Source organism: Mytilus trossulus, chromosome 13 (assembly GCF_036588685.1).
Source record: "Mytilus trossulus isolate FHL-02 chromosome 13, PNRI_Mtr1.1.1.hap1, whole genome shotgun sequence".
Classification (NCBI taxonomy): Eukaryota; Metazoa; Mollusca; class Bivalvia; order Mytilida; family Mytilidae; genus Mytilus; species Mytilus trossulus.
The window spans coordinates 26,932,503-26,948,055 of NC_086385.1; the positions used below are offsets into that span (position 1 = coordinate 26,932,503).

The 15,553-nt window shown below is 31.2% G+C and overlaps 1 long non-coding RNA gene across 1 annotated transcript; it reads right to left on the bottom strand.

Moving 5' to 3' along the window:
- Window positions 1–4,384: 4,384 nt before the first annotated feature.
- LOC134693944 (uncharacterized) lies at window positions 4,385–9,120 on the bottom strand. Its single transcript, XR_010102528.1, has 3 exons — window positions 9,101–9,120; window positions 6,580–6,623; window positions 4,385–4,521 (listed from the first exon to the last, which is right to left on the bottom strand). It is a non-coding gene; the product is annotated as an uncharacterized LOC134693944 (long non-coding RNA).
- Window positions 9,121–15,553: the final 6,433 nt, after the last annotated feature.

Below are 15,553 nucleotides of genomic sequence, written 5' to 3' on the forward strand. Positions count from 1 at the left end.
TTCATCTAATTTTGTCCTTGTTTATTCATTTATACTTTTGTTTTCTTTCTTTCGTTTTTTCTTATTTATTAATCTATTTTTGTTTAACTTTTATATTTCAGTGTATGTCAACAATATATTCTTGGATAGTGTTGTAATCTGTCAGGATTTATTATTTCGTATACTTGTGTATTTAAAAAAAATATTTTTATTTTTTTAATGAACTATTGTGAATATGAGAACGTACCAAACTTATCATTATAATACTAGACTACATATGTATGTCACATAATAGTAAAAAAGTCAGATAAACTCGGGTATCTAATCATTCCCCCAAAAAATTATGTGATTACTGTGCAATCCAAATATTTTACCTGTAATAAACACTTCAAGGTGCTCTCTAACTAGTATAAATATATTTCCAAAGAGAAAATAGAATTTGAATTTTGTATCATTATTCAGAATTATTAAAAATATATTTCCTGATTGCTAAATCATTATTATATACAAATGAAGATATGTTTGGTTACAAATTAGGTATAGAAATGAAGAAGATAAAGGAACTAATAGAGGTTAGAACTGATCCGAACTGTAAATTCATTTTGTTTATCTCAGTGGATATGGTATTCTAGGATTTGCGTGGCCTTTAATTGCTTATTTCCACTTAATATGAACTCTGGTGGATATTTGTCTCATTGGCAATCATAAGACATTCCCTTTTTTAAAGCACTCGTTGAGAACGCAACACTTTCTATTGCTTGAATTGATGGCACGGTTTAATACTGGGGACACAGAGAGACATCAGCAATTGTAGTGATATAAAATTATCATACGTATTTCCAGGCACATAAACCAACCTCCAACAAATAAGTGTTAGACCGAATTTGAAAACCAGGAAAATGAAAAAAAAATCTATAAAAACATGTTCTGTTTTTACAACCACAATTTTCTATAGTGAATATGTTTGCAGATATATATATATTAGATGCACTGATATGTTGTATTGAGTAAATCATTAAATTTATCATTACCAATATTGATTATATCAATAATTTTATAATTTTGCTTGATTATTACTCGGAGGGATACATTGCTTTTTGTTTCATAATATGTTTTAACTGTTAATTAGCCTGTTACTGAAAAGCAAAAATACGTTAGTGATTATCATCAAATGTTGTCTTTTTAATTATGTTCTTAATTGTTTGTGACACGATAAATTAAAATTTATATCGTCACATTCTTATCTTTAAAAATACCTAAATATTCATCCACCACAATGTCAATTTGCCTACATTTGTTCTTAAAGACAAGTTCATGATCGACCCTATTTATCCTCATTATTATGAATGGAGTATACATAATGTCAACAGACAAAATTTCTATCAATTTGATTTAAGATCCCTAATAATCATCTGGCTAGTACAATTAGGAGTTATTACACGAACAGTCACAAGGATTGCATTCTGTATTTCTTATAGTCTATAATGATAATCATTCGACAGGATTACGTATACATTATGTGAAAGGTTGATTATCCTTCATTTTGAGTAATAGCAAGTGAATGGAATATCAGAAAACTCTTCCACAGAATAAACATAGGAAAAATATTTCAAATTGGCTATTACGTGTTTTTACATCTGTCTTATTGCTATAGCTTTAGTGTTTGGCTAGGATAGTTCAAACCTTCGTTATTTCATGAAAGTAGAAAAAAAGCATCGACTTAGTTTCACGGCTTTTTTTATCTTATATTTTTAGTTAATATTCCGTTATATTATGGTTTTTATCAAACATGTCAAACGTCATCCTTTATTTCACCCTTACTTACTATCATTTGCAAAATGTTTGGAAAATATCTTGATGAGACATATGAAAAAATATTCCTGGCGTACAAAATTATAAACATGCTATATTAGATGAAGGTTTCTTTTATACCTGAGTAAAAACCTAATAAAAATGTCAATATGTTTTACATTATCTTATATCTACTTGAAATGAATTTAAAAGAAAAGTAAAGTACATTTTTGTCTTATTTCCAACCTAATAACATTTCCTTTAACACTATTCAGATTTTAAAACACAGTGAATTGAAATCACACAACTTTGTCATTACCGACATAGTACAAAATGAGGACAATAGGTAATGGGGCATAACACCCATTTTCCTTACAGGTTCATAGTAGTTATTATAGAGAAATAAACTAGTTTGGGAAGTATTTTAGTGTTCCCAAATTCTTACTACATCGACGTTCATTTCATTGATACTTTTGTTAAAATCATTGGGGCGATGTAACTAATGATAGCCGATTCGTCCACGATTCATCGAGGACATAAACAGTCAAGAAGTACAAATGAAGTAAGCACTCTTGTTGATGTGATATTTACCTCTTATTTGTAATTGGATTACAATGGCTCATAGATACATTCTTCTGTGAATTAATGCATTCATAATCTGTAAAACAATAATATAATATAAATGTTTTGTAATATTTTAATCTTTTCATAATAAATTGAATATTATTTATCATTGATAGTTATATAAGAATTTATTTCCTTCAAGGACACATGTGGAATTCTAATTCAAACTAACAGAAATTTTTACAGAACTACTGATAGTGTTACTAGCCATTCTTCTTTTATTTAGTCTATTGATAAAATATGAAAACAATTTCAGGTAAGCCGATATCATTTTGTGTTATGCTATCATGACAAACTAGACATCAAATTTCCCTTCTATATCCAAGAAATTATCGAATGCTATTATGCAATTCATTAACTTTAAGGATACATAATTATATCGATTTAATTTATGTAAACAATCACTATTGTCTCTTCCTTTAACATTTACCACTCTATTAATTATCCGTAAGGAATACATGATAGGAATACAGACGAAGAGAAAAAGTAAATATACGGGAATACGACAAAATAAAAGAAATACAGATATAAATAATAGTCATCACCATAAAGAGTAACAAACTGACAAATTTATTGTATTTAGTTTATTTTTATTTGATTTCTTTATTGTCTTTCACAATCCTTGATATAGTTTTTCTTTTTAATTTGTTTAGAAATTATTGTTTAAAGACCACAAATACTGAGTTTTCATATCAGTTATCAACACTCTTTCAGATAAAGAGCTACTGCATGTAGACATATCAAAATCATATTATTTACCGTAAATATCTATTTTTAATTGGTTCGCTTTTCTTGCTGCATTTTAAAAATATCTTGGAACAATAACTTTAAGTTACATGTACTTATTTTCTTATGTATTTGTCATTAAGTCATTTTAATTTTGAATATTTTTTTTATAAAATCGATAACGTATGGAATGGATTGAAGTAAATATACATCCATCGGGGTTGCTTTTCTGCTTCAGTGATTTACCTTACAAGGTGGCGGACAAATTAAAGTTAGAAAGGCCTTAACATCAGTTTGAATTAGTGTAACGGGGGCGTGGCTTATTAGATTGACGGAGGTTAACCTTATCTTAAAATAACTTGAATGACCGCAAGGGAAGCTATTTGACTGGTATTAAAATAGATAAAAATAGATTGAATAAGATAGAACATCGTTTTTAATTTTTGTTAATCTTATTCAATATTCCAGTAATCTTTTTTAAAGATGGTTAATACCTACTTGGCCGATTTAGCTAAATTATGGTTACTAGTGCTATAATTCATACTTCAAGACCATCGTGAATTATTTGTGAAACAACCATTTCAAGTGTTGTAACCGTTTTCATTTTACAGCAGCTACAAATAATTTGTCATATTGAAAAAAATAGTTATATAATTACCTTGTGATAACACATATCTTGAGTCTGGACACGTCTTTAAATAACACGAACAATCTTCTTCTGATGGGACACAAAAGCATATATTCTGAGGTTTGATCAGGAAATCATAACCGCTTTTGTAGTCACATCTGCATGTTGTATCTGTGTTTCGATTTCCTTTACCATGAAGAAGTTGCCCTTCTTCTTTACATTCAGTTTTACGAAATATACAATTGGTACTGACATTTGTGTAAAAGTTTATCGGCCACGGTTGGTAACGCTTTGACGAACAAATGTCGGCATCTAATCCTCCTCGAAGAACATTTTTCCTACCTGTAGGAAAATAATTGTTTACTCAGATTTTCCACGTAGCAGTAGGTGAAGTAATTTTTTTAAATTAATATTGACATCGAAAAGTCAAGAAAAACCTTTCCGACTAAATATTAACAAAATCTTATATTTTTTAATAAAACTGAATGATATTAACACGTCGATATTGTAATTTTGTAAATGTCTACTCAAACGGATTGAAATTTTTTTAAATGAATTATTTGAATTCAAATCACTTTTGATATTGGTCTTCTAATTAAGAGAAATTTACCTGGCTGCAGAAAATCGAAAATTGTACAATTTTCCGAAAACCCATTGATAAGATCATTCTTTAAACAGAAATACTTAGATGGATCTGGACAATGACCTCTTGCACGGAGTGACCACTGCGCTGGTTCGGGGCATTTCAATGGGAATGCCACACAACCATGAACCTGAAATGTATGATATATTATCTTTATATCTTTGAACAAAATTATGTTTAAGCAAAAATCATTGATTTATGGTTTGCATTTTTATTGAACACGACATTCTCTCAATTACTTATAGGTTGCACTTTGTAAATACAGCTGTTTCTCAAAACACGCCTCTTTTAGGAAAAACTTGAATATTCAAAGAAAATTAATTTTGTTTACATACTGGTTCCCAGTTATGCTCTCTGTGTTCCATCTCACAGAGACATAATTTGGAATGTTACCAGTTCATTTACCTGTGCATATTGTTTACATTGAAATATGTGGTAACCTTTCATTCGAGGTAGGAGTAGTTACGAAAATTAGTGTTAGCTTAAACTCTAAGAAGTTCAGGGCATATAAACGTTGAAAATATGCTGCACAGCCCTATTTTGTTTACCTCTGAAAAAAATATGATGCTTATGAACTTTCAATTCTAGGATAAGATTTTTTTCAAAATTTCATAGTGAAAATTGTACAGTTTTTGCCGTAAAGGGAGTACCTATGGGAAATTGCATTGTCAATATTTACAGAATTGCAAACTATATCAAATTTTAAGAACATAATTTTAAAGTAAAATTTGAAAAGGAAACATTTTGTTATTGTTTAGGTAGAATATTGACACTAGAAAATGTGAACAAACACAAACTAAAATCATCATCAACGATGCAAGGCATGCATTTTTCCACACCTGCTTAAATAAACTCATCACAGATACCAGGATTCAATTTTGTATTTACGCAAGACGCGTATTTTGTCTACAAATACTCATCAGTGATACTCGAATTAAAAAAGTTAAAAATGCCAAATGAAGTTCAAACTTGAAGAGCACTGGGGACAAATTTTTTTTAACGTTTTGACAAATAAAGGTAAGGTGTTCTGTTCCTGAAGCAGAAAAGTCATAGTATTTCAGAAATTCAAAAGTTGTTAACAGTTAATTTATAAATATGACATATCAATAATAATACATGTCAATATTGTGCTGACTACTGGGCTGGTGATACTCTCGAGGAATTAAAACTCCACCAGCAATGGTATCGACACAGTGGTTGTAAACAAACTCATCATAGATATCAGATTTAAATTGTGTATTAAAGTTACACTCGAATCAAGCCATTTTGAATATGTGGAAAGCCAAATCAAATACGAATTTAAGAGTAAGCAAAGATATAATGTTCAAAACGTTGAGCCAAATAATGTTTTAGCAGTCTTCACCTGGCGGAAACAACACCTCAGTGCTTCGATTAATAACAGGACATTGTTGGTCAAACATTACTCAAACAATACAGTATTTGTCTGGTATTCTGCCTTTACACGTACGGTGACCTAAAGTTGTTGATTCTGTGTCATTTGGTCCCTTGTTGAGAGTTGTATTATTGACAATCATACCTAATCTTCCTTTTTATAAGAATACCCCATGACTACTCTTTCATTTATTTGGAAGAAATGCAACAAAGGGACCAGGGCCTACGGTCATTAATTTGTATTCAGGAGGTGGAGTACAAAATAGTGTTTTACACATTTAATGAATTTATTTGATCGGTTGAATTCTGAAATTAAGAAATGGTTCTGCAGACGCGCATAATTGTATCAAAATAAATATATGATGGTGTCTCAAAAATATCAACATATTCAAGATCTTTGGTTTCCTATTAGTGACATTGTTGTATATGGAAGCTGTTTATCAAAATCCATCTTAATAATAAATTCTGCCTCAAACATACATACGGGAATAGTCCACTTGTTGTATTCCCTGTTTCGTCTTAATGTTATTGTTTATGAAATCAATGATCACACGATATCTCAAAATTGTATATGAAACAGGGAAGGTTCCCTCTGTCGACCAAAAACTCATTACTCTTTCAGATCGATCGAGACGATCTGAGTTCTATTGATATTATTTTAAATAACGGTATTTTCCAATGATCAGTTTTTCGTACATTCGTCTGAAGACGAAGATTTGTCGTTACCTCTTTTTCAATTTCTCTTCTCTATTTATTAAATTATGCTTTAATATGTCCATCAAACTGCAAAACTCACCAGGATTAAAATACTGAAAAACATCCTTTTTGATGAATCTTTACCTGTGAAAAAATCTTCGTAAAAATCAAAGCTATGGAAAATGACAGCTATGTTAAATACTTGCCAAAAAAACAAATTTGTAATAAGTTAAACATAACATGCATTTTGCGTATTGTTATGCGTTTACTTTTCTACATTGGCTAGAGGTATAAGGGGGGGGGGGGGGGGTTTCTATCTCACAAACATGTTTAAGCCCGCCCCAATTTTTCGCCTGTCTCAAGTCAGGAGCCTTTGGCCTTTGTTAGTCCATTATCACTGTACTAGTATACATATTTTTTAAGGGGCCAGCTGAAGGACGCCTACGGGTGCGGGAGTTTCTCGCTATATTGAAGACTCATTGGTGACCTTCGGCTGTTGTCTGTTCTATGGTCGGGTTGTTGTCGCTTTTACACATTCCCCATTTCTTTTCTCAATTTTACATTGCATATGTTAATGCTATTCACACACATTATTTTACTTAGATAAGTTGTTTTTCATGTTGCGTTGTTCATGTGAACATTTATCAACGTAAGAGTTTTTTTTTGTTTCTGTCAAAGGATTTAAATAAAAAATCTGACTTAACAATCAGAACATCAAAATTGTTAATAGCCTGAAATTCAGCTCAGCAACACCACACCAATTTTTTCCTTCTTAATATATCAATCATTTATCGCAGTTCAACAAATATTTGTTCGAAGCAATTTTTGAAAATAAAAATCAAGATAAAAGGCCATGGTTAGTACAAAAGCCAAAAGACAATTAGTTATTTTTTAACAATACTAATGAAGGTTCTTTCTGAACTTTTGAAATTGAAACTGATTGACGTAAGAGCAATGCAGGACATAAAGCAAATAATCTAACGAATGATATAGCATCATGCTCATATTGTTTTTAATTCAGTCGGAGCATTAAAGTTGCCAACTACTTATTGTACTAATGTGACAATTCACAATAAACCACGATCGTTGACAACAAAAAAAAAGTCACGAACATACACAAGCAGTGACATCAGGAAGTCAGTTGACTATCAAATACCAAATCTCAGATATCAAAATTTGGTAGACTTACCGCAATTTTTGTGTACATAAGACCCATCAGTGATGCTCGAATTATAAATGTTAAAGATCAAATCAGAAACAATTTTTTAAAATTTATTTTGGTCATTGTTATTTCGTTCTTGATCTGGCTAAATATTATCGACTGTGTACATTTTATTAGATATATACAACATTTACAATGAACAGGAACTTTGACAGAATTCACTTCATCACTAAAGCTATACCAAACGCGGTACGCATGTAACAAACGGAAATAGGGTACGGTCATTAAACTGACAGAATAGACAACTAAAAGATATCGCTAGTGATTAGGTTCACAAACATAACGAATATGTAAAACAATTATTCATGGTGACTTTACCTTTTCCTCAAACCCCTTTGGGAGCAAAGTCCTGTTATTGTGGTAAATTTAGTGTAACCATATCAAGAGGTTGTTAGGAAGTTGTACATTTTGAAGTTTACAATTAGAAAGATGAAATTATCATGTTTGTAGTATATTTGGTTTAAATATAAAAAAGAAGATGTGGTATGATTGCCAATAAGACAACTCTCCAGGAGAGACCAATATGACAGAGAAATTGACAACTATAGGTCACCGTACGGCCTTCAAAAATGAGCAAAGCTCATACTGGTTAGTCAGCTATAAAAGGCCCCGAAATGACAATGTAAAAAAAATCAAACTAGAAAACTAATGGCCTTATATATATAAAAAAAGTCGTCTCTGTTTGTCAAACTAAACATAAAGCATTAGTTTAATAAGATATTTAAGATGCAAAAATGGAGCCATTGAATAGAAATTAAATTATCGATATATGTAAAAGTGAAAATACAGAACTTTTTAAAATTATACCATTTACAGAAAAAAATACCTCGAATATTTATATCATTGCTGCACAACAATGAATACTATTGTTTCCTTTAAAAACATTTTCAGAATTTATGAAGATCCCTTCAAAATGTGTTTAACTTTCCCATATCATTAATTTAAAACCATAGACAAATGTATAAAATGTATAAAATGTACTATATTTTGACATGTCATACAACCAATGATATGTCCTTTTCAAAGGTCAATAAACTATCAACTCAGCTATAAACATATAAATTAAGTTGAACAATGGCGTCTTGAATTGTAAACGAACAGTAAGTTACAAAGGCCACTATAAACATATTTGTACAGTGCTTTAACAATTGTAAGCCCTTTATATTATCGGTACATTGTTTACCAAATAACGTAGACAGATGAAATTAGAAAATACTTCGCCTAAGTCAATATTTTAAGATATTAGTCGGATAAACTTTATTGTTTTTAAAAAAAAAAAACACGACTTCCTTTAATTAATTGTTTCTATATGCTCAAAAATATTGAATATGTGCGATAAATTCATTAAAGCTAAGAATTGATATATCTAGAGTTATAGAAAAATACATAAAAAACTCACTGTATTCCGTCATATCATTCATTTGTTATCTAAATTATAAAATTATCGGGAATATACATTTGTACTGTGTATGGGGCAATTCAGTTAGATAATTGACAAATGATGCCAATTGCTATTCTTAATAGATTCATACTTCGTTGTCAGAAGAGTTTGTTTGAATTATAGTTATGAGTAAAATGTATTTAAAAACAAAACAAATAACAGTTAGATATAAATAATTTTCTATTATTATCCCTTACTGTACCTTATATTGTAATAAGACACCCAAAGCAACTAAAGATGACTGGTTTTTCACTTTACTTCCCATTACAGTTCACCTGCACAGGTAATATAGTTTTTTTCTTATTCTTTTCCTTTAAACATGTAAAATACGGTTTAGGATTACTGTTTTTTTTAATATTTGTATTCAAACTAGATTTAAATGGAGTGACCTATTATTATATAAACGAACATAAAGTGGGTAATGGTGTAAATTACAAAAATAAAACCTGTTTTATTCATTATTAACTTTAACTATCTATATTGCCGTTTTTAAGAGTTTATTGGTATGGGTTCGCCTGTCAAAAGTCAGTAAAAATCTAGCTTTTGTTATCTTTTTTTTTTTATTAAGTTTATGTATATACATGTATATGTTTTGGAGTAACGCACATTTTGCTGAATTAAAATACACATTTTTGATAATGGGTCAGCTAAAGAACGATTCCGGTTGTCCGATATTCTCACTACGTTGAAGAACAATCGATGGCTTTGGGATTGTTTGTTAACTTTTGGCTATAGATGTTAGTCGACTATAAACAAACTTGATTAATAAGTCCACTTTTTGATACAGAAAGGAAAAACACATGTAAGAGTTGAAATAAAGCAATGGATGTGGGCCACATTCTTAATTAATGAACTATAAGATGAAGCCTTATTGTTTTTCAAATATATCAAGACTATTACGCAATGTCTAGAATTTGAAAACAATATAGGTAAAAAATTTGCTTAAAAAACCGGAGGTACATGTAATAAAAGAGGGCCGAAATATACCAGAGGAACAGTCAAACTCATAAATCGAAAATAAACTGACAACGCCATCGCTCAAAATGAGTAAGACAAACATACACATATCAGTACACAAGAAACAACATAGAAAACTAAAGACTGAGCAGCACGAACCCCACCAAACACTGGGGGGGGGGGGGGGGGGGGGGTGTGTCTCAGATGCTCCGGAAGGGTACGCAAATCCTGCTCCACATATGATCCCTGTCGTGTTGTTCATGTTATTACAAACCCCGGTAAATGAAAAGGGAAGAGGATTGTGATAACGTAAGAAACATATCCGCTAGTATCGGTGAAACGGTTATTCCATAACGGTCTTCCAACTCGTGGTGTCCGTAATATTTACGAAAGGATGATTTCAACTTCACCATTTGGAACTCTTGGTTTAAGAGCTTCCTTGTGAGCAGCCACACTCTATCATTGAAAACCTGATAAGAAATTCAAGCGCGAGAATATCGCATCAATTTGAAGATATATACTATATGTATGCAGGCGCTGCTGGAAAGTTGCCATATACAAATGGACAGTTCACAATTGGGAAGCTGAAATAATCTCGTTTGTCGTAAAGTTTTGTTTTATTTATTCATTACTAAGTAATGCTAACAGCAATATGTTCTATGCCTGAACATACGCAATTTACCAAAAGTTCGGGTACTTGAGATAAGTTTACACGTTAATAGGTTATTTACCTAGTTATGTTAACGTTTTTATATTTCAATCTATTGTTATTGTTTTTGAAGGTTAAAAAAGAGAAACAAGTCTTCAGGTTATAAGTGTCCATGTACAATAACGTCATTATCAAAATGTAATCATAATAATTCTGTATTACGGCAACATGGGCAAACAAAACTATCTAAAAAACCTTCGGATTTAAAATGTTTGGTTTGTACAACTGCTGTTAAATTTCTAAATAGTGTTATCGTTTGTAAAGTAGCTTCTGTTTTTAAAAAGAATTTAAATAAAACGAGGCACGAAAAACTAACATTTTATATGTTTGACTAAACTCCTTCATAACAGTTAATAATATTATCAATATGACAATGTTCAGTTTCTCTCCAATTCTTCATCATAACTTTTTTTTATTAATTGTACTGCCACAATTTTCATCATTTGTTAAAAATTAGGAACTTTATATAATAACACAATCAAAGTTTTTATTTATGAATAATACTTAACAGTCTTTTGAAAATTTCATTTTTTTAAAAATTGAGATTTGTAGTCAAACGAGTTTTATGAAAAATTGTAAATGTAGTAATTGTTTATGGATGGTAATCACTTCACTAGTTCAACAATTTCAGCAATGTGTTGAAGATAAACAATACACAAAGTCATACATTTGGGAAAACCAAGTACGTTAACAAATTTAAACAGGAACGTTCTATAATTGTTTTCATAATACGGGGAAAATAATACCCAGTATAGAATTTACAATAATATTTAGAATTAAAATGAAAACAATTGAGAGGTCTTTCCTTTTGTAATGTAAAATACATGTTCAAGTAGACGTAGAATGTATTGAAAAGGTCAAGGTCGACCTTAAAAAGCTTTAAAATACACTGAAAATTCTTTAAATAAGGTAAAAAAACACATAATTCGCTATATGTGAGACCTTCGACGTGTTGACCTTTGTCAAGGTAATTGGTCCCCAACGTCATTGCTGAAGATCCCATGGGATAGGACCTTTGGTCATATAGTAAAAGCTGATTTTGCCTTTTCAGAAACCTAAAACAAGAGTTATGCCCCTTACAGAAAGGTAAAATCGGTCAAAATGTAACAAAGTTGCGCATAAATGACTCAAACATTTTCTGCTATACAACACTTCTGAAAGTATTAAGGTTGCTGAGATTATCCGCAAACAAGGTGTTAGGTCAAAGGTCAAGGTCAACATACACATTTGACCTTGAGGTATTTTTCAAAGTCACATGAATTGATGATGAATGGTGAAGATCCTAGGTGTCTACGACTTACGGTTTCTGAGTTTTTGTGGCCAACCGACACCGGTTAATTTGTATAGGGGCATAACCCTACCAATGAGTTGTTGAATCTTTTCGATCCAAATGTAAGGAAGAACCAGGGTCTGGTCCTGAACAAATTTCACCCTTCGTTTTTTTTCTACCTATTACGGTTACGGTGTTGGAACGATAACAAGGTTTTTGGGTTTTGGAGGGTTTACTCCGAACCGACAAAATATTTCGATTCACGGGGTGAGTTACGGATAGGTATTCATGACACCGAAACAAAGTGTGAACATGAAAGCGACACGTCTTACGGTTAACGCGGATAAATTTGTAAAAGTCTGGCGGAAAAAGAATAACAGAAGAAATACAGTAAGGTCTTTCCCTTTTGAAAAAGGAAATGACCTTAATTAATTAGGTCTTCTTATTTAGTATATAGTTTCTATGTCATGAACTGGGTATGAGTTTTTTTTCTTCAGCTAAAGATATTATATATCCGTATTACAAATCTAATCTTGAATACTATCCTAATTCTATCTTACTTTTAGGAAAATTTTAGAAATTAAAATGTGACGTTACTTTGAGCGTTTATCGCTTTGGCTAACTCGGCTGTGATTTTTTATGTACTGGTTTAGTTTTTTTTATGCGTCCGTTTATATTTTGTAGTTAGTTCTACTTCAATGTTGTCATGTATATCTATTATATAGTCATTTTATAAAACAAATGATGTTTGCAAAAGTAAAAAAATTTCCAAATACTAAAAAGGTAGTAAGGATGTTCTTGTCCCAGTTCAAGGCTGAAAATCCTAGGCGTGTTTGGCACATTTTTTTGAACTTTTGGTCCTCAATGCTCTTCAACTTTTTTGTTTTGGCTTTCGAAATTTTGTCATCAGAGCGTCACTGATTTGTCTTGTGTAGACGAAACATTCGTTTTGTGTATCAAATTAAAAAAAACTGGTATCTTTTGTTAGCTATTATTCTTGTGTGTTTCTGTTCTATAAGTTCTTCCATTAATCTGTTTTGTAGTCCTGTCATGTTTTCATTTTAATGTAAAGCTAACATTGCTATAAAAACGGGAGGTTTGGCATGCCACAAAGCCAGGTTCAATCCACCATTTTGTTCTTAAAATGTCCTGCACCAAGTCAGGAAAATGGCCATTGTCATATTATAGTTCGTTTTTTGTGTGTGTTACATTTTTATGTTATGTCCTGTTGTGTTTTAGTTCTCTTACATTTGTTGTGTTTCGTCAGTTTTAGTTTGTAACCCGGATGAATTTCGAACAGCGTTATACTACTGTTGCATTTATTTACCATATGTTCTAAGGGAGATTATTCACTGTGCATGTTTTTTTACGTTGATCGATGGTTGGTTATTTCTGAGCCATTTGTTCCCTTGTGACGAGTTGTTTCACTGGCATTTTTACCACATCTTTTTTATAAATGTATATACACGATACTAGACCATATATGAGGAAGAACAATAAAGCAGCATAAATGTAAGTCCTGTCACAGCGGCCAAATCAGAAGGAGGGCTGCAAATTTGTACTTCTACAAGACAATAAGGAAATAGTGCATAGGCACATATGCTATTCTCTTAATTAATGACAGAAACATCACTTTAAATAAAATGAAGATACATTGATTAATAGAAAACATTGAAAGGTAGATCTTAATTTATTCTGAAGTTGCCTGATTTTAAGATTGAATAGTGTAACTTAAGGAAATATTTGCAGGGATATCCATGGTCTATTATCAACCGCATACAGTTCATGTTATTTGTTTTATAACTTTGAGATGAAAAACAAATCGAGTTTGACTTCCGACGATCGTAATGAAAACTTTTGAAAATTTTGTGTCTATATGTTGTTATGCTTTATCCAAACTCTGTCTTGTTTCCGTTTCATTGATGATATTGACAAGAAATGGATCGATTTTGTATTTTTCCCATAAAAATATTGGCGTAAGACGGTGCCAACATTATTTCAACATCTTTATCCAAACCTCTGTCTTAGTTCCGTTTCATTGATGATGTTGACATGAAACGGATTGAATCCCAACACAAATTGGATGATTTTATCAGACATGCAAACAACGCCCACCAGTCAATTAAATTTACATATTATGAAATGTCAGAAAATAGATTTCTTAGACACAACTACATTTATAAAGGAAGGTCAAAAATCAACATTTACTTGCCACTTCACTGGGTTTGTATTTTTTAATGTAACTTGCAATCCCAAAATGTTTGATACCTTCTTCAGTGTCGATGTGACATGTTGACAGACCATCCATTTTACAAACGCATGCATGGTAATCGAAGTGACTACACTGACAAGCACGTTCTCCCAAGCCCAAGCTGATCTCATAAACATTTCCATCGCAATCATAGACAACAACGAGGTTTGATTGAGGGCCGACAGACTTGGTAGGGATAAGTTTTGGATTAAAAAGTTAAGGACAGTTTCTGCAGCGGGCTTAAATGAAAAACCATAATGAGTCACTCATTTTCCCTACCATTACTCATTGTTCTCCCATCACTGTTTTTCCTACCATCACTTATTTCAAGTAACTACGGCTTCCGTACTGGACTTACAGTTTTAAGGATTTTTAAAATGCACACCAGGTTAGATTACAGTGTTCCATTCATTTGGGATGGATGTACAAGTACGCAGCCACGTTCAATTATTTTACCTTTAGAAGTAAATAAAATTTTACGTATCTTTCTTATTATTATTCAACTGCTATTTATTTGGGAGGCTTACACACGCAGTCTCTAATGCAATTACTCTACAGTTGTCAAATTTGAAATATTATACCAACTTAGATCAGTTAGTGAAGTTAATTGGGACTGTTTTTCCCCGCACTTGTTGTAACATCTTAACTATCGTCACTTTTGGAATTTTTTAGTTTTGCCAGTTCAGATCGCAAATTACTATTTTTATTTTGGCATATCTTTGCAGTCTTTATGTAGTGTTTGGAAATTTTAAAATTGTACAGGCGTCTCTCTCAGTCTATGAAAGAAGCGAATCGATAAAAACTTTTCTTATATAACATAGCGGTATTGTCTAATATCAATTTTAAATATGCAGATATTCCATGCGGAAAATGTTGTTTTCAGCAACGAAAAATTAATAAAATACTCACTGTAAAACTTATTGTTAAAATATAAAAACAAATTGAGTCTAAATATACATTCAGAAATTAGTTAGAAGCACACGTTTATGTTCGTGTAAAATTTGAAGTGCTGTGTTTTTCTTATATACATACATATACAAATGCTATTAGTTCTTATATCAATGCGATACCTTTAAAATATCATAGCGTTGTTTTTGTTATATCAATATTAGTACTTACTAGTGTTAATATTTGACTGCTGTACCCATATTTTGACAATTTTACCTATTATGTCTGTTTTGTTTTCGTATCGTTGTGTATCGTTGTAAATATGACAGAATTTGA